Source organism: Camponotus vicinus, unplaced genomic scaffold (assembly GCF_025532165.1).
Source record: "Camponotus vicinus isolate PSW18456_S1 unplaced genomic scaffold, iyCamVici1.0 SCAF_4, whole genome shotgun sequence".
Lineage (NCBI taxonomy): Eukaryota > Metazoa > Arthropoda > Insecta > Hymenoptera > Formicidae > Camponotus > Camponotus vicinus.
This window is the reverse complement of record NW_028141976.1, coordinates 13,508,378-13,535,817: the sequence shown is the minus strand read 5'-3', so window position 1 is coordinate 13,535,817 and position 27,440 is coordinate 13,508,378. Positions and strand designations below refer to the sequence as shown.

Sequence of the window (27,440 nt, the reverse complement as noted above, 5' to 3'; positions counted from 1 at the left end):
TATATTTATAGTTAAATTAATACTCGTCACGCTAACCGCAAGCCGCGGTCCGTGATTCGTTCCGGAAGGCGGGCTCTTATCGATGGCGACGTAGCCGGGATAGTAGCGAGGAGCACGGAAGTATCGTATTCGTCTCCCGTTGGATGATGTCATAGTTGAGCACAAGGCTGTGTATAGCCAGATAATAATTACAAGTTACAAACTTGCCGGGGTCGGCGTTTCGTGGGGTATAGCGCGGACGGGGGATGAGAGGGAGAAGGGGTGACGCGCGAGGCTAGAGCGAGCGGAGATGGTGTGAGTCCTGGTTGCGGCTCGGCGAGCGGACACTATCGCGTTACGATGTTGCATTAATCTGCAGCGAGCAAGTATCGGCAGCCGCCGGCCCCTGGGTGGGTTGCGAGGTCGTTTCTGGGGGTACGGAAGAGGACGATACCGCGCCAGAGGATGGCCCGGCAGACGGGATAGCTAACCTACATGCTTCCTAAATATATTGTCGGTATAACACGCCAGGGTAGGAGGGACGTGGGTCCAAGAGTAGCGGAGGCAGCAGCTCTTGGGCGAGAGAGCGGTGTGTATCGTCTCCCTACACTCGTTTCGCTCGTGTATCCTGCAACGGCACGAGGCGAGGGAAACGAAGCGAGCGAGCGAGCCGGAGGAAAGTACGAGGCGCGACGGGCGAGAGAGGGACGGACGATGGTCTGTCCAGGATATGGGTGTGTAATGGCATGTGTAGTGGTCGAGGGCGAGACAGGGTTGCTGGGACAGCAGGACGTCCCCGAGGCCCGAGCACATCGCACGGAGGGCGCACACGTGTATACGCGCGGGGGAATGTATGGTGTGTGTACTATATATGATTCTCATCCACACATATATTCCCATGTCGCACTTAATGCTGCCTGCGAAATGAGTAGAGCTATAGAGAAGGAGGGAAAGGGAGAGAGAAAAGGAGAAAAGACGAGAGAGGAATGCTCGATTGTGTGTGCATTCGTAGGGGAAAAGAGACGCTGCACGGGCTCTCAGACAACTGATATACGTACGTGTATCGTTATTCGAAGAGCTAGGAAAGAAACGCGTCCGTGTATCGAGCTACGACTGTCAATTCGCGAGGCGAAGCTAATCGCGCGATTGTTCGCTTTGTCGTTTGCGTTGATGCGTCGATACGAAAAGTACCGCAAAGCCGCTTGATTGCACTCGTTTTGTATTCGCGCGCTGGATTCTGTAATGAACGTGCGTCATCACTCTCCGTATTAAAACCGCTAAGTAATAAAAGATGTAAATGTGCATCTGTGATAATATATATATATGTATATATATAATTTGTTTATTTTCGAAATATATAGATCCGGTATCGGCTGCGATTGTTAAATATTTCTGACACACATTAAAAGTAATATTTCCAAACTAGACTTGTCCCATTTTCCAGATTAATGAATGAAAAGCAGGATGATATAATTTGGATGAATATTTAAGAGACATTTTTTGATGACGATTAATGCATTTTTTGCAAAACTTGCTGTTGTCAAAAAAAATTGTTTAAACAAGGTAAAAGTATCTATATCCAACTTTTTATTTAATTCAAGGAGAAAAAATATGTACAAAGAATTTTAAGAAACGTGTTTTATTTTTTATATCAACTTTAAAACATTTCTTGATTGCCTCGAGATTTCAATAGTATGTATTACAATAATTTTGAAAACATTATACATAAATACATTTATTTCATCACTCAAGATATAGTCTCTATGCAAAAATATAATTTTACAAAGTTGGCCATTTGATGCACAATGTTTATATAAATGTCGATTTTTATTTTGAGATACTCAAGCGCGTGTATTTCTCATGTATCATGATGAAAATGAACAAGAAACAAAGAAATCCGAATGACACGAAGAGAGGAGAAGGCGAAAAAGGAAGAGAAGCGTAAAGAGGAAAAGGGCCGCTCGACTGTCTCGTGGTTATTCCGGCTTTTTGATATCGGCCGGGTTTCGCCGCGGCAGTATCGAGCTAACAATTAATTATTGGCGGCGCTTCAGAGGGCTGCCGGCAGCCGTAGTTAAACATTACGCGTTCCATATCTTACTGTGCTATCTAATCCCCCCGGGGGCTCGAGCGCTACTGCAGTAATCTCGTTTAATTGCCGGCTGTAGACGCGAGAGTCCCGTTCAATTAGTTTTTCAAATAAACATTAGTTTCCTTAACACGCGGCGCCATAACGTTGCAGGAGGATGAGGAGGAAGGTGGTGGAGGAGATGGCGCGAAGAGGGAAGAAGCGCGATCGAGGGATGACGCGGGAGAAAGAGAAAGAGAAAGGGAGAGGGAGAGAGAAACAGGGGCGTAGGTGGTGCAGTCGGAAGGCAGTCGGTGGAGGTGACGGGTCTGTGGAGCAGAAGGGATGCGGTGAAAAGGAGGGGTGGAGGGGGAGGAACGGCGATGGAGGAGAACGGCGGTGTCGCGGGGTAAGTAATTAACGACACATTTATACGATATCGCCCCACGGACGAGGCGAGGCGAGGCGGTGCGAGAGCCAGGATCCCGTCCGTATGAAGTGCCCCGCTAATAGGAAGCTATGCGCTCGTCGATAGATACCCAGCCCCGACCGGTAACCGGCTACTCCGATCGCTAATACGGACTCTGCGGAGGAAAAGAACCGCGACTCGATTCCATCGCGTAAACTTTTCGACAATTTTCGCGCCGATGGTATTAGCACGACGAAAGCTTTTTCGTTAGACGTTCCGTGTAAACATTCTCATCCATTTATTCTTCATTCAAGACAAACCTGTAGATTTATCTTTTCGATATTTAATCGAAATCTTTACAAATTTATAAAAGATGTTTCACATTTCGGACAAGATTTTGCGTTGGAAATTTTATTACATCGCAGTTTTGGACATCATCATCAAAGCCAATCGAAGCAAAAACTTTACAATATATGATTGACGTATACTTATCTGACTGTGTAAAAAACATTTCGCTATAAAATTTGGGGAAAGAAATTGACATTCCATTTTCATAATAAATATGAATAAATACAATTTCTCGATCGTTACAAAGGTGTTGATGCCAAAAGAGATTACGTTCTTAGATTTGCCGTGGCATCATTTCGGCAATTATCGCAATGATTACGAGGATGCGGAGAATGTTAACGACAAGCGAGCGGTTAATACCACTTTTGTCATCGCGCAAAACGCAACGGCTGCCCGTGCGGCTGGTTATGGTGATGCGGATTATTCACTAATATGATTTACGACGTATTACCCCGACGAGCTAGCGCGCGACTCACAATGCGCACATAATGTGTGGCATAATTTATTAATTTTACTAATGGCTCCTGCCCATTATTATTGATTTCGGGCCGCGCCTCGTTCGGACGGGCGCTGATTTATCCCGGTCGTTATCGCCCCCATGTTAAATCGTCCGCGAACCAGGAGCCGCGAGAGCACAATGCGACGGTGCGCGAGCTTTTTCTTTTCCAGAACACGCAGCACCGCGATGCAAACACCGCCGTGCGTTTCATATAGTTATGTATGTGTCTCGCTGCGCGAGAGCGCGAGAATCTTCCCTCGTCGCGAGATTTACAGTTTACGCGCTATATTAACGGATTCGTAGCGAAGGGGGAATGACACTTGTATTCTCGAAAACGTGTTCTCGATTCTTTATTCAACGCGATTTATATTTGACTTTTTTTCGACACGTGGATTCTTTTCATAGTCGTTTTAAATAAAATTTCGCACTTGATTGCGTATCGCATTTCTTATGCCAAATATCTCATCCGTTACAGCTTTCTACTTTAATTAATACTTTTGCACTCGATTTCTTGAATTTTTAATTTTTGGCTCTTTCTTTGCATTTCTGTGCCGACCTTTTCTACCTAAATTAATCATTATACTATTTCATTTTAATATATTTAAAGATTTACAACAATATTTACAAAAGTCTCAAGTCTTTATAAATGTACCATTTGTTGTGACACGGAAAAAGGGTGAAATAGAATCCCCTTCGACACTTGTTAGCTCGTGAAAAAATGTCGAGGACCGCGGGAAGCAGACGCGAGGGAGAAATGTGGCTCCGATATTATCGGTTCCGAATCGGATCGGTGACGACGAGTGGAGCGCATGGACATCCTAAACGCGGACACCGCGTTGTCCGAACGACCACACCGACACGATATTAAAACATTAAAATAATATATTGTCCCGCTCAAGAGAATCACGTTACAGCTGCGGTGGAGACCGCGCGCGCGGAGCGAGGGGAGGCCGCGCTTGACGCTCCTCTCTCGGAGGACTGCTCTCTCCGCGCCAATATAACGTCGTTCCCCCGTCCTTCTCGTCTATCCAAACACAATGTCTCTTCTGGTCGTATAGCTTTCGCCCACGGGGGAGGTACACCCCCGTCGCATCATCGTACGTCGGTGATTTTCAACGGCTTTCGCGTGCAATGGGCACTGCTGCCATCTGGAGCCACGAGCAGGGCGGGTGGATACAGATAATTCCGCTTGCGCATACACACACACACACACACACACACATATACACACACGAGGGATCGGGACGAAACGAAAGAATGGAAGGACAAGGATCCTTCGGAGGGCGCAGAAGGAGACGAACTCAATATCTGCGTCCGTCTGTTTGTCCTGCTCTTGGCCGGATTCGACGCCAATCTTACTCTGCGACGCTGTTATTGCACGATCCGTGTCTCCTCGCTCACCACAATAACGTTTTTATTAAATAATAAACATGTATATATGGCCGTCCCCCTGGCGGTTATCCTTGGACAGCCGGGGAAGAATCTCCAATTGCACCGGGAAAGTTTCAGGATTTGCCGAATAAAAATAACGGACAATATTCCGTGAAAATGGACGAGGATCATGATTATTTCGTCTTGAATCATGCACGTCAAAAAGTGTCTTGCTCGTAATGTAACGATTTTCGGTCTCTGTGTCTAACACATTGTTTCTCGAATTATTACCGCATTCAAAATTATAAATAATGCTCGAAAAACGATTAAGCCATAATTTTGAGCATTTCCGCGAATAAGAAATTAAAATTCTGCAGAATAATTAAAACTACAATTACAATATTATAATTATTTCGCAAGTGAGAAAAAAGTATATTTATCACGATACACGCTTCATTACTGAAATTAGCGAGATCCGGTCGTCGGGACAATAGTCGTTTACCTTAACCAATACACAGAAACGCGCGCGTGAAAGCTTCGTCGAATCTGCGGCGATGTTACGCGATGCGACAAAGAAAGAGCAGCGTAATTCAATGCTGTCGCATGGAGACGGGAAGCATGCGGTTTGAGACAATGCTGTTGTTGCTGCTCAGAAGCGGATACCGTGCAATAGACTGGGCGCCGTGGATCGGATATACGGTAACAAGGGAATTACATTACTCTTACTCGATGAAGCTTTGACGATTCCGTTTGAAGTGCCGCGAAGGTACACCCGCCCTTGCTATACTCGCTGTCACCCCTCCCGACTTGGTGGCATAGGAGGGTGAGCTTTCACAGAGGGATTACACGAACCTCTTGACTACGGGGACTATTCCAGCTACGTAAACCGCAAGCCGGACAGCTATTATTAGCGAGATACGCCTTGTGTGCGCGCACGACCATATGTTGTTGAATAATTAGAATCTTGTACAACTCGCGCAGTTTCCAAACAAACGTCACACTCTACGAGGTAGCTCCACTTAATTGTTACAACACGGGGAAGGAAGACGAGGGTGATTCGTCGTCGACCGAGAGACGGTTGGAAAAACTAGCCCTCTCGCGTCGTCGAGCGTTTCTCCGATTTCTTTCGCCGCGATTCGCCGCATGATTGCGCGTAACGTGGCGTAATTGGCGAACACGTACGCGTAATGACTTCTTGCTCGCGGTACGCGAGTCGGCGATACGCGGAGGATAAAAGGAAGAAAGAAAGGAAACAGAGAAAGAGAGAGAGAGAGAGGGGGGGAAGGAAACCGAAGCGCGCGCTTTGATCTCCGATTTCGATTATACGGAGCGCGACGATACCGATAAGATCCGCGTATGTGCGCGCGGAGACTGTCTGCTCTTTAATTCCCATGTCACGCTCGTTGAATTAATAATACGGTAATGCGAGATCAAAAGTATTTTGAGCCCTCAAGGCGAATAGTCTCGACCTTTGATTTTCCCGTAATACGTGAGCGCGCTCGCGAGAGCGGTGAAATCCTGCGGAACGTTCTTCGACGTGCTTTGACGTCAAAAAGTATTCTTTCCCGCCGGTCCCGCGTCCGTTTTTCTTTTGGTCGCCATTTCCTCCGCGCAAAAATTTCATCAGACTGCCAATAACCGCCGCTCGCTAGCGCCATTCGAAGACTGACGATTAATTATCACAAAGCGACGCGTGTTTGATGTCGGAGGAAATGTTGGTGTGGCCCGATTGATCGGTTAATTTAAAGGGACGGCAAGGAGAGATGGGAGGGAAGGAGAGGAAGGCGCGGAGAGGGTAGGCCCTCGGGGTTTGAGGTGGAAAGGGGGAAGACCACGGTTCGAGGCAAAGCACAGAGTGGCTCTGTTGTGCTGCCTTTCGTTCGCCTCGACACTCCGACAGCTCTTTCATCTGCGGATGATTACGTACTACTCCTCGTCGGTCTAAACAAACCCCTCGCGTCCCCTCGCGACCCCTCTATGCCCGCTCTTCGTTCCACGACGCTTGGAAATTACTTATCCCGTTGGAAAATAATTAATGCGTTCCTATACGTCCGACACCGTATCGAACGCGACTGTATTAATGCCAACTATCTCCCCGACCCGATAAACTCTCAGTGTCGGAATTTCATTTTAGAAAGATGGTTGAAAAGCATCGCGTTTCGTTACATGGAGACGTAACGAGATTCGAGATTCGAGACAACGCGTCTGGCGATTTGCGTTCGTTACCGGGACAAATGCGAGTCTGCGAACGATTAATTACGCGCGACACCATCATCCGTGTACAACTCGCTGTTTCGCGCAGCCCGTTTTTCACCACTCGTCGTCGTCGACGGCGGCAGGGTAGGCGTCGTCGTCGGCGAAACAGCGTCTTCCGTCTCGTGCCAGAGCTCCCCGTCGTCCTTAACATTAACGTCACGGCGTTTCTCGACGGAGTCACAATTATGCACCGGCGGAAATAACATTTACTTAGTCGAGTCCCCGCCCGAGTATTGTGGACCTGACACATATCACCTCAGCCGCGTAACTTCTCTCGGTTGCGTCGTCTTGCGCGACGGCAGCTTAAACTTGACTTCAACTTGCCGCGTGGAGAAACGCGCAACGTGTTGCATGATGTATCGGGGAACGGTGCGGGAAACAATCTCGGAAATGAGGATCTGATTCATTGCACGTGAGTGAGAAAACGTGTCGTCGGCCACGCGCGCGGCAGCGGTGTCGCGAGAGATTCTTTCGCCTCGCGACGCGACGCGACGCGAAGCGTCGTGCGTGAGAGACGCCCGCATCCACCCGCGTCTGTCCGCGTTAACCGTGTTTCGTCGCGCGCGAGTATAAATTCTCGCCGCCCTCGCCTCTCGGTAACGGGGACGTTAGCGCATCGAGAATCGGAACGGAGCTGCAATATGTAGGAGTACCAATGTTTCAGCTGTCACTCATTATTCTATCGCGACTGTAGCGATTTTTAGAAGCGTATAAATATAACGCGCGACCCGTTTTCCGTCGCGACCCCTATTCGTCGCGAAAACGATCGGACCGAGTCGCTTCAATTCATAATACGACCTACTTTGCGCGTCTTGAGATTTATTCCACACGTTACGCATCGATCGCGTTTATTACATTTGTCTGACACAACTCATTTCAAAAGTAACCAACCACGTATCGAGCAATTACACGTGGTTAATATCCGTTGGAATTTTTTTTCCATCTTCCAATTGGATTAATTATTGAGCTTGTCACTTTTCGTTTTCAAGCAGTTGTTCTAACATTTAGCTTATCCAATTTTATACGTTTCATGATTTATATAAACTCTCTTTTTCCCTTCACTTTTATCGAATGCTTTACATCTTTTAAGTTTGCGATGACAGATTATTGTTGAGACAAACAGTATCGTATGCATCATTTTTACTAAATATTATTTCTTACATATATGCATATTGTGGAATATTTACTCGAGTTTTTTCATGTAGTTACTTTGATTCACTTGCAAACTCATATTTGCAAACATTTTTATTTACATATAAAAGAACGCTTACTCGAAGAATGAGATAACGTTGAATTTTTTTCTTATTGTGCGAAAGAGATGCAAAGGCAACATATTATACATCACTCAACTTTGACTACAGTGTCGATCCTCGACACGCATCTCGCCGTCCAGATGACAAACAGATGCGGGGGATTTAAAAAGCGTCGACTTGCGAAACCGAGCCGTCACTCTCGCGACCGCGAAACGCGTGTATCGAGACACGGAGAGCGTTGAAACGCGGTATCGGCTTAATTTACGATCGTCTGGGACCTAAGTCTCCGGGCGCCGCGTCTTCTGGTCCTCTTACATAAAAATCAGGAAACTGCTCGCGGCCGAGACCGGCCACAAATCATCGTCTGTCATCCCGCGGAACGAATGGCGGCGCGGTTGCCTCCGCCGCGCGACGTGTGCGGAACGTGTGCACGGCGACGAATCTACATCATTCTGTCGGGCCAATGGACCGAAAGATGCCGCCGGAGTCTTCCTCGTCGCCGGAATATCCTCACGGACTGGCGTACGCGCGGGAATTCCGCGTCAAAGCCCGACGAGGTAAAGAGAGAAAAACACGAGAGAGAATCACGTCAAACCGGGAAGCAACGATCGGTAGATCAAGGGGCCGGGGGATGGGACAGGACCAATGTTCCGGGGATGGCCGATTTGAAATTCCAAAACTTTCCTGATAACGTTGCTCGCGGAGGAGACGAGGATCTCTATCCGAGTCGAGATGCGCGCGCTGTATCGCCGATCGTTGCCGATCTTCCATCCCTGGCTGGTGCGCGAGATCGTTACTCGTCAAGAGCTCGGCCAAGCGTAACGACTCTCGTGCTGAAATATTCATCGCGGCAAGTTCTTCCGTGGATAGGGAGAGACTGCGTCTTCTTTCTTTGTTCGCGACCAAGTTGTCGCGATGGCTGGAGTTTCGGGAGAAACGCACAAATGCATACATCGATCGAGACTCGTGTTTGTCGTAGTGTCGTTAAGACGACTTGCCGATCAAAGTAATGCGACGAATGATGATGAAACGTATGCCATTTATATATATATATATATATATATATATATATATATATGTATAAGAATTATAACCATTTACATTTGTTTCCGTAAGTAATTTGACTTGGACGTAGGACGCGTGAATGGCTGTCAACAAATTATGTCGGAATATATTTTTGTAGCTTTGTATCGTGGGAGTTTATTAAAATAAATCGCCGGAATGAAATATGACAATAGATATAAAGCGGAAATAAATGATTGACGATGACCGAATCGCGAAAAATGGAACAGACTTTGCGGAAATAAAATAATACGTGATTGAAAGCGCAAATGGATGAGATAAATCAGAAAATAAATAGCCGTGATAAAAGTAGAATGAACGGTAATACGCATTAAGGCAGCGAACGATCGATGAACGTGATAAAACCGCGTAAAAATGAAATAATGTATACAATAATCGCGAATATGAAATAAAATAAGCGCTCGTTGTAAACCTCGCGCGCGCGCTCGCGGCTGCGGTTATTATTATTATTATTAAAGTACCTCGGTCTCTCTAAAAGCTTGAAGCGCCAAATTTGATAAAACGTGCGAAAATACGATCGAATGCACGCCGTATAATCGGATAAAAATCGGTCCTCCTGCGAAAATACGATACAACGACTACGAATAATTTGGACGGGACGCGAAGCGCGGCCGAAGAAAACGGATGGATTTTGTGTCTCGATGCTGCTCAAACTTTGCATGTACTTTTCATTCCACGGGAACGGGCACGCGCCGTGTCAGCGGGAGAATAGACAACGAGTTACTAATTTATTTATCCTCCTCTCGCTCGAATTCTCGTCGGCAAGACGGGAAAAGAAGTCGCCCACCCCCTCATCCCCCTTTTCGCTTTCCGTTCGGAACGAAATTGCAGCCGCGCCTACCGCGCGCGCGTTTCCTTTGACAGGAAAAACGGATTGAAAGTACTCGCAAGTTTATTTGCGCAGTTATTGTCGGCGCTACGACTACGCCGCGGGTTCAATTAGCGAATTAAACTTTTAAGCGGCGCTTCCTTTGACACCGACGGCTCTCATCCTTCCCGTGGCCATTGTTTACGCGTCTTTTGTTTGACTCCACGGAAATTATGAGGGCGCTCATGATTTAAAGGCGAGGGGAGAGATCTCGTCGAAAATCCTCGTGAAAGACGACTCTCGAGGAACTGTCCTCGTGAAGAGCGACGAATTCTCTTCCCTTGCTTTCCCTTCCCTTCCCTTTCTTCTCTTATCCCCGGCCCTCACCGACCCGGCTTTGTGCTTAATCGCAATTCTTTTACGGTTAAGTGAAATGCCTTCTCCTCGTCTTGGCAGTCATTAAAGTAGATTCAATCGATGGACGCTCGTAACAAATAATCAGAGTGAATTAAATGGACTCTGTCGACGAGAAAGCAGATGCGAAGTAGAGCGGAGAATTTTAGAAGAGAAGACGCAAGAATCGTCCCAACGTGACAATTTATTCTTTCTATCCAGTTGAGAATACACCATACTCAATTTGATTAATCGTGGACAACTTTCAACATCTTTCCCGGTAAAAATTTTCAACGTGCTCTCATTTATTTTTATCGAATTTGCCTAATGATTGAAGTGAATGTAGTCAATGTAGTCAAAAATTGATGAGTATATACACGTGGGATGTGCAGCCAAGTTGTTTTGTCAGTCGAAAAAAAGGGCAATTCTTAGGAACATACCTCGAGTCACTTGGCGTGGCACTTTTACGGTCTGATTCGGGCAATCACGAATTTTGCGAGTTTACGGGAGATTAAGGCGATTCTAGCCATGGATCAGCTTAGGTGTAAGAGCGACGGGGAGCGAGGATGAGAAAGAGGTCAGAGGGGAAGGCAGAGAGGGAGGGAGATGGAAGAGCATGGAAGAGCAGACGCGAGACTCGCGGATTCTACGGACGGAAGTTTCCTCCTCAAATTAACCAGCTCGAGAGACGCTACGTAAACCGAGATTATTATAATCTCTCCGAGGCCTGACTGCGGTAGCATTAAACGAAGAGACGCGCCCTTTGTTTCTCGGTGTACGCACGTACATGTGTATGTGGTCGCGGGTGGAAGAAGGAGGCGGCGAGCAAAGGACAGGGAGTTAAAGAGCCCCGGTATGCCGGTGCTCTTGGTTGCTGCCTCGCTCTCAGCCGAGTTTGCTGGCGACTTTCCGATGAGTTCGCCCTCGGTAATAAAACCTAGAAACGGATTAGCTTCAAGGTTTGCGATAATGGCGCAAAGAAAGAATCGCCGTTTGCCAAGATCTTACGCAAATCCGGTCATGAACGAGGGGTCGTATGCGAAAACTCCCGTCCTTCTTTCGCCCGCAGTTATTGGCTCGCGAATAAATTCGCTTGCAACCGCATCCCGGATGCATAACGGAGGCAAAAACATGCACGGAAAAGAGGTCGCGTCGACGGTATCAATCCATTAGCCAAACTGACAATATCGAGTGCCGTGTAATAAGCTGACGCTAACGCGAACATTATTGGGTACTGCGATAACCACCGGCTATTTCTGAGTCAAAGTCCAAGTGCAAATTTGCCGAAACGGATCAGCAATTACCCTCGACATTGGATCGGACAATCGCGCTGCTCCCCCGATCTTTCCCTCGATGAGGGGATTTCGCGGTTGCGTGTCGTCGATAAACGTTTCTTCTCACGCAAATTATTTCTTCATTTTAATCGAAGATCCTACCGCGCCGCATGCGGCCGCGCTCGTTAATCGTCAGCAACACCGAACCTGAGCTACAACTATAAATCGCGCACGGCAACTACTTTACGTTTGTTTCCATAAAATGCAACGGCCGCACAAACGCCCCCGGCGTTTCCCCATCGCACTTAATCCCGGGGTATTTATTCGCATAATAATAATAGTAACGCCGTTGGAGCGTTTTCAAGAATTATAGCTGTCCTTGCCTCCTACGATAAATGAGTCCGGAGGATTAGCTAAACAGTGGCTCAAAAATGTTATTATATAGCGGCATGAATATTCATCAACCGGCGAACTCAGCGGCTCGCTTTTAAAACGTTTCACAACCCCGTTTCTCCTCTTGTTCCGCGGCGGAATCGCTTTGACACAGCTGAGTCAGTTTAAGTACTTGAATGGAAGTGATTATCTCCCGAGAGAGTCACCTTATTCGTATGCTTAATTTTGATTACCCGCTGAATGATATGGATAAAAAAGGCGCTCTCCTTTATCTCGAGCTTTCTAATCAAATATATCTACCGCGTGTTCTACAATGACATCGATTTTCAAGATTTAAATATCTCTTTTTCGGGCGCTCTCAAACATGCATTATCAATCCAATATTAATATCGACATAGTTTTTAATTATATTACTATTCATTAAATCGATATTGAGAACATTTTACGTTTAAAAATAATTGCTTTTCCCACTTGTCTTTACATTGAAACTGATAGAAATAGAAACAGATTATCCAGTTTTCCATGTCGCAACATTCGAGACGTGCATTATTTGTGCAAATGGCAAAATATTTGCGTTAAAATTTCAGAAGAGATAAATGAAATTTATGTTCTCTCAGAGAAATGTCGTTAAACGGATTAAATTTTAAAAATTTGGAACATATTCTCAATCGAAAAAGAGCGAAATAAGCGTTTTGAAGTTGGCTGCAGCCAGGGTTGTATGTCCGAGAGATTGATTTCTTCATGTAGAACAGGACCGCGGTAATTGCTAGAATGAATCTCGAGGTAAGAAGGATGGCCAATAAGGAAGGGCACGTAGAAGGCGTGCCTCGCGTTCGAGGATTGCGCTATGAATTGATATCTTACTTTGATAAAAGTTTAATCGCCCCGTGCATGTGTGTGTGTCGCAAAAATTTGAAATTGCGATTAAATCCGCAAATGCGATATTTATGACCTCGGCGTTTCAGTTATCAGATGTAAAATAAACGTGTGTGCGCGTTGATTTCTTACTTCCTTATTAGTGTACGATGGAAACAAGATATACATATACATATCGGGGAGTGACGCTCTTAACCCTATAATAATTTCTTGAAGAGTAAACAAGAGATTATGCGCGCTTATTTTATATCTCGTAATACTTGTAGCACTTTACCGAATAATTTATGCGATGGCATAAATTTGTTAATAACGAGAGTCTCTTTTCGCAGACGGATCAAAGAGAGAACAAAGAGAAATATACCGCGCAAATATAATAGCGCGATATTACGCAAACGTGCCAGTGTTGCATTTTTTAAGACCCGTATCAATCTACACGACGTATAAATCATTGGCCAAAGAGCCAACGATAATCGCACGTCGCCGCGTGTGTGGACTAGATCTCGTTAAAGTTTTCGCATAAATTGTACATCGGGGGGAGGGGAGAAGGAGGACAAATTGAATCTCTCGTTGCGCAGATAAGCGCGGCTTAAGAGTCACGTGTGTAGCCGTGATATTTACGCAGCTCGCAACGCATATATGTACCCGGCCATTCAATCACGAAGTGCGTGCTCGCGATAATATACGCATAATGCCACGGCGATATTTCGCGCCGCTCAGGAAGAGAATGCATATAGCGGGGACTGCCGGCGTTAAATCACACGTATGTTCGCGTATGCGTACGCACATGCGTGAACGCGTGCGTGAACCAACACGCTCGCTCGCGGCGACGGTGAAATATTGAAAATGGTGATTAATTAAAAGGTACACTCGTTAAGCGGGATTACATGTGCGATTGATATTTTTGCCGGGATCTCTCCGGGTTCGTGTAATCGCGTTAACGTGGCCGCCGAATTTAATTTGCTTTTCGTTCGATGCGCGCCCACCCGTTCGTTCGCGGTCGTCGCGCGCGGATTGATTCGGACTGAATAATAAGCGGGGTACAGGTCCGAGGAAAGTGCAGTAATTAGCGGCTCCATCAGCTTCGTCCCTCTCCTCTCGTGCGTGTCGACTCGGAGCTCGCCCTGTCGCTGTCGAGCGAGAGGGCGATCTCGCCGAACGTGTTTGCAGCAAATTGATTTAGACGGGCGGTATCGGGAGAAAAAGCCAACCTATGGAAGGAAGCACCGATAATCTTGCCATTTTCTTTGGATAAATTGATCGGACAATAATCCGATAGAGAAATTTGTATGCGTACTGGATGACAGCACGCATAAAGTCCAAGATGTAATTGAATGCGATGTATTATCGCTTAAAAAATATAATTTTGATAGATTTAATTTTTAATACTACAAAAGGAGAGTGTCTATTTTTTATCGCTTTCTCATGAAGAAAGATCGAGACATTAATTTTGTATACGACATGGAAATCTGAATAGACGCACGTTGAGAAATAATTCAGGAGATTTCAAGTTTCTAACGATAAGTAATGCGGGAAAAAAGTCGATTGACAACCGGCGCAAAGGTAGAGAAAGAAAGTAAACATGGACTGGCAAGCGCGGCCGGTCCGAGCACTTCGATAACGCGATAAGGCGAGGTTAAACCCATGTTTGGCGGGCAGGTTATAGGTTAAACGGTGAGCTAGGGGGTGCAACAGGTCGCGTGAACTTGGGTGAATTTTCTGTTCCAGGGCGCGCTGTCTGGCCCTCCGGCACCCCCTTCGCCCCCTTCGCCACGCCATCATTAGTCAATGTCGACGCTTGTAGCACGTGGAGCTCCGCAGAATGCAGCATCTGCCTGATATCCCTCTGTATCTCTCGTACAAATCCGTGCTGCGAACCACAAAGTCAGCGAGGCCTCCTTCCCCTCTTTTCTCGTTTGCTTCCGCATCGAGTACATTACTGCCGTTTTTCAACAATGTCCATGTGAACTGTACGGTGAGTTAATTTTTTCAAATGATTCAACGACGTGAATCACGAATATTGCACGTTACTGATACAATGTCAGTGATATTTTTTACTTGTGAAAGTTGATTGTTTCTCGATCTGAATTTCAGTACTAAATTTTTCATACTAAAACAGCTGAACCAATCATTTAAATTGCCAAGTACTTTTTCGATATATGTAATTTCTTTTACTCTCTTTTTCACAAGATTTTATTTCTATAAATTTTTAATTATTATTATTGATAAAGGGAAAAAGAGAAGAAAAAGTGACAGGAAAGAGAAAAACCCAAGTTTTTAAATTAATATATAATAATAATTGAAATTATATATAATTCTTTTTCTACTTGACATAAAAATTTATTTTTCCAATTTCAATGTACGTTTACTAGTGTATTATTAAAGTCAAAAATATTCTTCTTCGTATAAACTACGAGTGTGGAGCTCGTTATAACGTATCATTTAAATCATAGATAGTATACCTATCCTTTATAGACGAAAGCAAAAGAGAGATAATTACAAACAAACTCATATTAACAATGATAATTTAAATGAGCTATACACGCTCTGAGAAATGATTAGAATTTTTAATATATATGTAATCCCTTTTCCATGGAGATGATGAATAGATCGAGCCACTTATCGCGTTACAATAATCGTTATTCACAATCCCCGTAAAGTATGATAAATACGACCGTTATATACGCCGTGACTCTAAGAAACAAACGTGCGCGGACGCCAAAAGTCAAGTAACAGACGAGTGCGGAGCACAGACGACACGGAGATGAAGGTAGGTTGGGCAGAAGGGTTAGCACCCGCAGAATTTAGCCAGCCCTCGCTTGGTCGAAGAACAAAGCTTGATTTATTGTAATGAGTTTGCAGGAGTTAAGAGGTCTGCCCCCGCCCCCGGCGTCGCCTCGATATTCAGACTCGTGCGGTTTGATGGGGATCCTCGGATCAACCCCCGTCATAAACCCTTCTTAGCGGCGACCACCCTCGTAACCCCCTCTGAAATATGCATGAACCCCCTGCATACTGATTGCGTTATTTGTATCACCTACGAGAAATCGCCGCGAAATCGCGTCTGCACTTGGCTCGCATGATCCCGCATGAAAGCCGCGAAGTTGCCTCTCCTTCGATCATCGATCGGCGCACAAAGGCGAAGATCCTTTCCGCAGACATTGAAGCTCTCGCATCATAATCGTATTACTCGAGAAACGTTTTTGACGCCGCACGATTTTTCTTAAAGACTTTCTGAAAAATATTTTGAAAAGCCAGACATTCTTTGCGATATAATACTTGCGATTAAGGATTGAATATAATAGCGATAGAAGACACCTGAATGATGAAACATTTTTTCGACACAATAGAAAATTTGGTTTCTAAATTTATACACGACCAAATTTAAGAATCTAATAAAATTACAATTTCGCTGCGGTATCAGCTTCGCTATCGCATCGTATCGTCAACATGTAATTATAACGATCAAATAATCGGGCGTTCGCTCGTGTCAAGAAACGATGTCGCGTTCCATCACTGTCGAAAGGTGAACATCAATCGGTCTTTTCGTCGTTTCACAAACACAAGATACGTCTTCGGGTACCACATCGATACGACGACACGATGATCGATGATCGCCATCGACAACTCGCGTGCAAAAACAGAAAATTTAAGTTGCTCTCGTATTTCCGATCGTTCTACTTACATCGTCCATCCTCGTAACAATAAGTATAACGATGTAAGCCGAATGTATAATATTAATAATTTCTATCTCTTAATCTTTTTCATAATTAATGAAAAAACTACTTCTTTCTCCGTCCGTGAGAGAGTAACTTTACTGTTACATGTAATTTTGAATAAATAATAATTTTCTCTTGTATCAAAATAATGTACGAGAAATGGGTGAAAATTATTTTTTACTTAAAAATCAAAACGTGATTCATCAATTATTCTGTGATAAATTTCTCCTCTCTCTCGACAGTATATAAAAATGTAAATGGCATTCGAATAATATTCCAAGAAGATACAATATGTTATTACCAGTTATTATACATATATAGAAAAAAAAAACTCTATATGCGTTATCGCGCCATATTTCTCTCCCGAGCGTAGCATAAAAATGTATCATCTACCTAATACAGTTCCTACCGTTGTCAAAACAGCGGGCTTTTCACAGGCTAGAATCGATCATTCGACAACAGAGGGTGGCAACGCGCCGCGCATTTTACAAACGACGAAAACCGTAAAAAATGGCGTGCGATTTGGCGGGCGAGCTCGTTCGTCGGAACGCATCGATTCCCTGCCGAAAACGCTGAATTCATTGGGAATTGACGGGGGAGCCATAACTCGCGTCTCGGTTTGACATTAATGCCTCCCCTACTTCGTGCCTCGCAGATAGGCAAGGGGGTTAAGCTCACTGCGACATATTTATGGAGAGGGCGAGATGCTATCAGGCACGAGGAACTTGCCCGGGTTTGCCCGATCGCTCCGCGGCTGCGGAGCCCGCCCTTCCTACAATCTACTTCGCAATTATCGGGCCCGACGTTAATATTTGACCCGAGCCATCGCCCCGGCGCGCCACCTCGATTTTGGAAGTAACATCCCCCACACACGCACACTCGCAACTTCACCTACCGTCACGCTCGTCTCTATGGATCGCATCTGGTCGAGTCTGGTCGAGTGTGCTTAGGAAAGTTCAATATTTGTGGCCGGCCGAATGACATCAAGTTAAGGGTTGTTGTAAAATATTTCGAGCAATCGAAAGTGGCAACGTACTACGTGTCAATTAATTATCTTTATTATAATTTTATTTTTAATCGAGCTTTCTCTGTCATTTTATTAACTTTTATTTATTATTCTCGCAACAGGAGTTTAAGAAATATTTTAATTCTTAAGCGAAATTTAAATTTACTATAGGAATCACAAATAAGAGAGTAGTTATTTTAAATATGTTTGCACAATATTACGTAGATGCATAAGTGTGATACAAGTACTTTATCATTTTCTACCTATTTTTATTTTATTCAAAATAATTATACAACTATCGGCAATTTTTAAAGCATTTTTAAGATATTTTTTAAAGTAGCTTTTCTCTTTCATCGAAACGATTATTATGGCGAGTCGGTCAAGGACGAGCCTGCCCGAGAGAAAAAAAAGAGAGAGAGTGTTCGTTAGCCTTCGACACACCGCATAAGGAGGATTGGTCGGAATCTCTCTCAGTCGCGACTCGAGGGAGAGAGCAAAGGCGGCGAGAGAGGGTGGAGGTGTGGTGCGTGTAAATTAAAGGCGTCATAGATTTTCGCGGTAGCCCGCAGGATCAGGGCCTTAGATTTGCGTCCGGCAGATTACCTCGGGGGTGAAATGGGACAATGGGCGTTAGTCTGGGCCGACGGCGTATAAATAAGGATCCCCAGGAAGCTTCTAGAGACCAGGGGGCAGCAGGCGGAGGAGACGCTCGCTTGCTAGCGACGTGGTAGCGGAGCGGAGAGAGTCCGGCTAGTGCTGAGACCGGTCGGCCGTCCATCTTGGCCGTCGCCGTAGCGGTCCTTATCTGCGCTCACAGCTCCGCTGCTAGACGTCCGGTGATCTAGAGCACTTCTCTCTCTTTCTCCCTCTCTCTTTCTTCCCTTAGACCTTTGCCACTCGCTCGGATCTCTTCTACCTTAATTATACCGGCTCATGACGCCGTTTCTACTATCGTCCTCCTCCTCCTTCCCTCCTCCTCATCCTCCTTTTCCATCTCGCGGGAGGAAGCATCCCACCTTTCCAGGGAAACTCGGGTGATTCGTGTGACGCGTTGCGAGGTCGACGAAGCAACGTTCAAGTGGCGTGTCGATCATTGCGCTCTTTGTGACGCGCTCGAGGATGAAATAACTTTGCACAATGTCTTTTGATGGGCGGCAAGGAAAATAACTTGGATAATGCAAAGTGATATTTAATCGCTTTCGAGTGCGAATTATTTTTCTGGAGAGTTTTAAATCTAGCTTGTGACCTCTCCATTTTTAATTTTATATATTTTTATTTTTCTGAATATTTATGAAAACGTTATAAAACATTTATCGCAATACGAGTATTGTGTGTCTTGCTTTCCATCTTACTGCACATCTGAAATTAAATATAGGTTTTAAATTCTTGCGATAAAGCAGACGCGTTCCAAAACTGCTAAAATTATATCGATTTATCTTGAAAGGGGCATCATCGCATTGACAGGCGAAAAATAATCCAAGCGGGATTACAGTCGTTACGAGAACACGGCTTTTGTTCAATATACCTCGTATATATACAAATTGGCAACAGGCAAGACGAAGGCACATCTGTGTATTCGGATTAGCATCGAGCGTATCGGTAGATATTTACGAGCCTGACAAAACACGCCGAGTACTACGCAGATGCCAGACGTCCCTCCCTTCTCAGAACTTGAAGAGCTTTTGCCGCGCAGACTAAACGCGATAGTCCTACGACGGCCACTTGGTCGCTCGACCGTCCATGTTTTCACATATAAAACTGCCCTTGACCCTTCACCCGTATAATGAGCCACCGACGATCCATTATTCATAGGATGCGTCCTGTCTTTCTGCTCCGAATCTACGCTCGTAAGTTCCCCGTTACATCGCCCGCCGGCACGATTTATTTTGCGGCTGGAGGGAAAGGAAGGTAGAGCGGAAAAGACGGCAGAGAGATCGGCAGAACGCGAAAAGGACAACCGGTCGCGGATGGTAACGCATGGAAGGAGCGATCGAGTCCGCGGTACGTCGACCTTCCTCGCTACCTGTTGGGAGACGGTACCGGTATCCATTGTATGTACAAGATGGTTTCTTTTTTGTACGCAATGTCTGATATTTATTGCCGTTTTAAAGCGTGCACCGGATGTAATGCTCGCATGTAAAAATTTCGCGTGCTTATATTATACTTGTGAAATTTATATGACAAATACTGACATCTTGGCAATATCTTGGATGTCAATATGAATTTTTCACGTCAATTATAAACAAAATAGAGGAAAATATGAAATAGGAAAATAGGATGAATATAGGAAAATATGAAATTAATGTCTTATAATTTCTAGAAAAATATCAGAGTATTAATTGAAGGGATTATCAAAGATATCAAAATGAAAAAGACTAGTATCTTAATTGCAATTGCAAAATTAGATATTATTGCAAAAATATAAATATTATATATATAGAGAGAGAAAGAGGGAGAACCGAAAAGTTGCAAAATTTTCAAATGATGCAAAGACTGAGCACGCGGAATAATCGTGGCAATTTCTTAATTTCTCCGCACGGTTTAGTTCTCGCCGTTTGATTTGCCGCTTGGCACTGGTTTGAGGCTATTATCCAGCAGCGGGACGTGAGGTAGTTGATGATCATGAAGGAAAGGGTGACCGCGAAGAGAAGAGACAATGAACGTGTCTCGCGAGCCAAGCACGATCTCTCGCACCCTCTCTCGCACCCTCTCTCGCAATCCTCCGTGTCAGTTCACATACTCGAGAGGACCATCTTTTCCGCTCTTTTCCCCCGTGAACGGACAATCTCGGGAATCAATATTGCACCGAGCGAGTATTCGCGAGCATTCCATTCCAAGCTGCCGCCGCTATTGCTGCCACCACTTTGGCCTTGTAATTAAACCTGCTGCTAATGTACTGGCCAGACTATCGCCGTTATGCCATTCTGCCATCTTCGCGGCGCAGACTAAAAAGCGAACCGCGCGTACAAAAACAGCGAGAGGATACGTCGACCGGCAAACGCTGATTTCTTTTTGCGCTTCTCGCGTGTGCGAGAGAAGGGACTTTGCGTTACGTATATTTGTTACGGTGTTATTAATCCTAGAAAAATGTGGGGAAATTTTTGCGCGATTATGTATGTGTATATAAATTAAAATTATAAATTAAAATTATTTGCATTTTATAAAAAAATTAATCGAGTAAAATTTCAATCGCATTATTTGCAAAATTATCCATTTGAATTTATTTTCATCAGGTTTATTTTTTGTTCCCCACATTTTTTTTCTATTCTAAATCTATCATTCGCAACGTGAAATTCTAAAGAATGAGGAAATTCTGTGTGTGTGTGTGTGTGTGTGTGTGTATGGGTGTGTGTGTGTGTGTGTGTGCAGGCAGTTTTTTCATTTCGTCCGCGAAATGTGTTAATTCGGTCGTTAACTCGTCGCGTGTAACCGTGACATTCGTTCTTTTATTAAACTCACATTTTCGTACATCGTCTGTGTTTCAAGCGCCGTATTGCGCACGTCGCGCGGCACATACACCTCGACCAGGCCATAAAACCGTACGTTGCTTCGTTATTTGATTATACACTGCGTTCGTCACGGCTTCCCTCGCTTTTTGACGCCAACGTGTTTCATCGTCCAACTGTTTCTACTCACCGTAACGATATTGCATCTCATTTCAATGCAAGTTTATTTCAATATCTTTCCAATAATTAACGCCATTATATTTCCTTAGGAGTCAATGTTCCGGGAGTTCCGGGAGTTTACATAACAATTTCATATCTTTTTTACGTTTCGTTAAAATCATAACTGATATGAAAAATTAATGTATGTATGTCCGTAGTGTAAGATACCGGCGCTTTTTATTAATCTCATAAATTTACGTGCGTGACGCGGCATATATAACACAATCAAGATGTACCAGCCGTTCTTTTCTATCGAAACGACATATCTCGGCGGAAAAAGCGTCGACTTTATCAGCAACGAGGATAACGCGCCCGCTCTCGCTCGCGTTCATAAAAATCCAATCGGCGGAGGAGGAATGTTGCCGAGGAAATAATATATTCCCACGAGCGATAATTTATTTTCGATAGAGAGTCCACGTCGACGTGGTGGTCGAGTCTGCGGTCGTCTAACGCATAGCAAGACGGCGTTTCTCGGCGTGAAGCTGCGGCGGGTCTTTGGGGTCCCGTAACGGAGTCTCGCGTCACACAGTTGTCTGTGCATATCGGATGAATGGCACTTTCCACGATCTCGGCCGGCACTCGTGAAAGCTTAATCGCGGTAGCGCGTACTTATCGAACGTCGCCAGGGCCTCGGGGTTCATTCTGCGTTCTTTGCCGGTCGTTTCCTTCTCCCTGCCCTCCTCGCTCCCCGGAGCTATCCTCCCTATCGAGGTGTTTCGCGGTAAAGGAAGAAACCGGGCACTAAATATTGGAGCTCGTATCGGAATTATAGAGAAGGTTTGTGTGAGAACGCTGAAAAGTCGAAGGAGAAGGAGAGAAGGAGGAGGAGGAAAGGAGTGAGAATGAACGCGAGAAGAACGAGGGAGTCGGAAAGCGTATAGGCAGAAAAGGAGAAGCGCCAAGGTGGTCTTACGATGGTAATGGTGTAAGGCACCTTACGGAGGATGGCAAAGGGTGGATCGTGAGGAAGGTCGGCGGAGAAGCCGGATAGTATTCGTTCTAGACGGGTGAAACGACTCGGGAACGGTGAGGTTGTACGGATACACCGGGCAATTGAACTCCTTCCGTTTATTGCTTCTAATTAAACGACCGAGATATTTCTGCTACGTTTCATTAGCGTAGAGCCAAACTCACGGCACGACGGTTTGGTTAATGCATTGTCGTCGCGCGCTGCTCCTTTCTTCTTCGCAGCGCAAGAAAATTTCGGCGGCGCGCGCATTTGCGCTGTACTCGACTACTCGCTGCTGCCTCTTTTTTCACTTATGTATCTAATCCAAACGACTTGTCCAACTCGTTGCAGCATGATCGACTCAGTCGATTACGATTCAATTAAAAGTTTCAATTATTCTGTATACGTGGAAACGTCAAAATGATGTTTCATCGATAGTAATGCAATTATAGAATAAAAGAGGAGAAAGTACAGTGGAATGATATTTTTTAAGTTGAGAGATAATTGACTAGAAGCTGGAATTTGCGAAAAGAGTCAAGAGAAATGATGAAATTTTTAAATTTAAATTATTAATTATTATACATTTTTTATCTATATATTTACATCTTACTTGTTTTTATTGAATTATGTATTACACGTCAATTTTAGATTCATGTATTTTTTCAAACATATGCGCGACCTAACATCAAATTTTTTAAAAACGTGTATTTCTTCTGCTGAATCATACTGCATTTTAATATGAGTTACAAGATAAAATTTTAATCATCTCAATATTTTAATCATTGAGATTATATTTTTTTCAGCAAAAGAATGTAGGAATCTCTAACATATTTCACAAATATTTGGCGCGTATCGCAGAATTGATTCGGGCTAATCGCGGCCGTGAATCTTCCGATGAATATTCGGCGAGTGTAACGAAGACGTCGCCGCGAAGACGAGAGCGAGAGAGCAGCGACGTGACTCGCTTGCGCCAATTCTAATTTTGCGCTGGCTCGCTTAATATCTCGTCGTAGCGAGAAGCCGGCGATAAATCTCCAGATTCATTATCATAAATTGGCCCGACGGAGCCTGCACGGTTGATGCTGACGGGCGGCGAGCTCGTCTCATCGCGCGACGACGAGGATGACAGATCAAAGCGGAGACGAGGAAGGAGTTCGATTCGCTCGTTTACGCAGGCAAGCTCGTCGTAAAAACGTCGTTTTACTCGTCCCCTCCTCTTTTTCCTTCGCTCTCTTCTCGCCCGCCCAACACGTACGAGCTCACGATTCGATTTATGGATCCGAGAACTGGTCCGTCTATAAATTAGAAAGACCGCGAAGAGATCGAAAGATATACGAATCTTTTCTTTTTACTGCGAATGATTATAAGCCGGAACTTTTGACCGTGCTACTTTGCTTTGGGAATAACTGGAATTTACGTTGTTCAAAAAATAATTATAAATTTCGTTGTTTCAATTGCACGCTATATCATCAAATAAATATATATTATATATATAAATTTTTCCAGAATAATCAAATAGAAGTTGTCTAAAATAGTTAATATAAATTATACTAATTAGCTTAGCGCATGTAATTTTTTATGCTTATTTTTTGTTTGACATTTTTTACTTAATTTCGATTTTTTTTCTTTATCAATTAGGTCTGTTTAGGCCTGAGAAAATGCTATTAATGTCTGGAATCAACTTTTTCATATGCTGATGAGATGTCACAATCATAGAAATAATTTGTAAAGATAATAGAAAGAGATGTTACAAAGATGTAACTGCATTCTTCTTACGTGAGAATTTTGTGGTGTTTACTTGGTTATCTCGCATTAGCGCGCGACATGTGTCTTGCTTCGCGATGTCGTAGCGACTGATTTATGCGTCTTGATCTCGGTATCTGCAACTTGTAGAAATATTTTTCAGTGATAATTTCCTCCAATGAATGTAAATTGCATTTTCTATTTTCCTAATAAACAATATTAAAAGAGATTTCCTGTCGCAAATATAAATTCGTCTTTATCAGTTTCATATTGATCAGCGATCAATGATCGGAAATTAATACAATTTGATGAATATAATGCACGTACTGTCAGTTTTAAAATTTATTTATAACCGAATAAGATTATTATTTAAAGATATTAAATTCACAACTTATATACCTGCATATCCAGAATGAATACAGATGGAATATTTTTGGAAAGAATAAAATTTATATCATTTTATGCAATATTTCTATTGAGTAATCTAAATAGATTTTTTTTTTTTAGCAGAAAAGCAAGTAAAACAATCTCGTTAAACACTAAATTTATTTGATTTACAAATCATGCACAAATTCAATTGGTACATAAATTTTTATTCGAGTTTTCCCATCTTATTTTCATCGGTTACAACACGTGTTTCATTATTAGGATCAGACGGTCACTCATTTTTTGTGCCATGAATATAGTTCAACGCGGTACAAAGTGATGTCAAACACCTGAAGATTTATCGGACAGGTGCCGCATAATATAAATTACGTATCTACTATAAATGCAGTAATTAACGGCAAATGTGATTCGGTTGGAAGGGTGCATTCGCTCAATGAGATGTTCTCGAATGTGAATCGCGAAACGGTATACATTCTGGACAGAGCATTTACATTGTAACTATAGCCGCGGGCAGTGTAAACACATTGACACGGAACATTCAGTTAACATCGTGCATGCGGTAGGAATAATGTAACATGCAGAATTACATAATGGAATTATATGTCCCGCTCGCGAACCGTTCCGGAAAATGTTCATATTTTCTATATATTGCGCGTATATATTTTTTAACATTAAATACTGTAGCAAATTTGATTAAGGGATGCAGAGTTATCTCATTGTCCTATGATAAACTGAAATTTTATTACATAGACATTGCGTACAGAATGTATTATTTTATTTTTTTACGATAATTTATGACGGTGCTATTTTCTATTACATGTATATTTTATGAATACATTATACATATACATCTATATATTTCCTTTGCGATTAATTTATTATTTTAAAAATAAATTAATTTTATATAATAAATAGTTTTGTTTAAAAAAATTACGAGATGTATACAAACGAGATAAAATCAATGATGTAATTGTGAATAAATTTTCAATTGCTCTAGTGCAGCGAGATGCTCGTTTACACGCGTGTTTGCGAGACACAGATCGTGCGTACGCTTTCCACTCTTTTCCCTGAAATGCCCGGATAATCGCACGCCGACCAAGTGTCGAGAGCCGGAAGTCCAGTTCCGAAGCAGGCGTCGGTTGCGCTCACCTAATCTCGAAACGCTTGTCCCGGCTTAAACGAACCTTGGCCGCTAATACGCGAGTGATTAATTATTGTTACGCGTTGGTGTTACGATCCCTGCATCGGGCCCTTAATGGAAATAACTAAGTATTGTGTTCGGGTACATGCCTTCCGTACGGAAGCGATCCATCATGACCCGGATAATTAGTACAGCCGTGGTTGCGCGTATAATCATCACTCGGAATAATAATGGCGATGCGTCTCTCTTCCTGCTTGATGCGCCGAGAGGTGCGAAACGACGCGGCGGGCACCATAAGCGACCCTCGTCGTCTAGTAAGTTCGTGTAAACATGTGTGTCTATGTGGACCACTCATCATACAATGGTTAATAATTATCAGCGGCTTGCATTTTATTTATCCGTTAAATGATTATTAACTTTATTATGATTAATTTTATTGCCGCACAGATTGCTTCGTGCTTTGGTATCATTACATTATTTAATTTTGAAAAAAGAAATATGTATTTCATTTTTGATATTATTTGATATTATGTGCAAATGTTTGAGAAACATGAAACTTATTAGAAATCACGAGGATTTTCTTCTTTATTTAATTAAGATCAGACTTCTTCATAATGGAATTGTTAAACATCACGTTGCATTATGAATTTATGTCGTTAATTAGACATTTCACGTTCCTTGTGCGATAGGATCCAGATAGCTTTCGCATTTACACATATGATGTTGCGTACATGAGATACGATCGCTCATTAATAGGGATAAATCGTGCACGTTTCCAGAGATCAAGTTTAAAGATATTTACGAACCTTGTCAGAGATATTGATTATCCGGAAATTACCATAAACAATCATGCTATTGCTCAAATAATGAAGAGGATGCGACATAGGTTGGAGCAAGTTTCTTGCATCCGCTGAGAAAAATCCTGTTTAGAGATTTTGGATTCAAATAATGTTGTTGGATATATTTAATTGAATAGTTTTTTTCAAATGAGTTATTAATTATGATTAATTTATAATTCATATGCAAGATTGACTCTACATTTTCTTCACTCATATTTACTAAAATATTTCTATATATTTATTAATAAATACATGTTTAGCCATTTAATCTGTACATTTTACATAATCACTTACGTTATTAATTATATTATTTCTAAACATTAAAAAAATTTTAAAGTTGAGATATTTTTTCAACTATTAAAAAATATAATATTTATTTATATTAATCAAGATTTTTACATAGATTTTTATTTTTCTGCAAACATTAAGTATAGTAAATAATTCAATTATTTAAAAAATGGTATTCTTTGCATCATTATTGTTAATTGAAATAATTATATTAAAATATATATATTTTGCAAGATCTTACAATGAGACATTTAAAAAAAACGAATCGGTAAAATTTCTTGCCATATTTTCAAATTTTCATGAAATATGTAAGAAATTGTATATGAAAAAAAAAGACTCGATTATTCGACATGATTTGGTCATCTGTGCGAGTAATGCATCAGTTTCTAGTCTAGCAAAATCTTATTTACCAGACTAGGTTCACGACGCAGTGCCACGAAACTTTGGAAAAATCAATCCCTTTCGCTGCGCAGAGCCAGTGTCGGTGCAATTCATTTGCATGGGAATTGCACCCCACGGAGACGGCTGCACTCCGGTATCGATTTTAAGTGGACCGCCTGTCCCGTCAGCCTCCTGTCTCGTCTTCTCTTGGACAGAAGCTACTCGAAGTCGCGCAAGCGCCACCGTGAAAACTTCTTCCATGGATTTCGCGAAAGCGCTCCGAATCCGATTCGACCAACATCATTGCTTCTCGTG

The 27,440-nt window shown here is 43.2% G+C and overlaps 1 long non-coding RNA gene across 1 annotated transcript in view; it reads left to right on the top strand.

Moving 5' to 3' along the window:
• The window catches only part of LOC145971333 (uncharacterized), a 126,841-nt gene that overhangs the window by 32,700 nt on the left and 66,701 nt on the right, over positions 1–27,440 (top strand). The window contains exon 3 of the long non-coding RNA XR_014438851.1: positions 14,736–14,982. This is a non-coding gene — a long non-coding RNA (uncharacterized LOC145971333). The remainder of the gene's footprint in view (positions 1–14,735; positions 14,983–27,440) is intronic.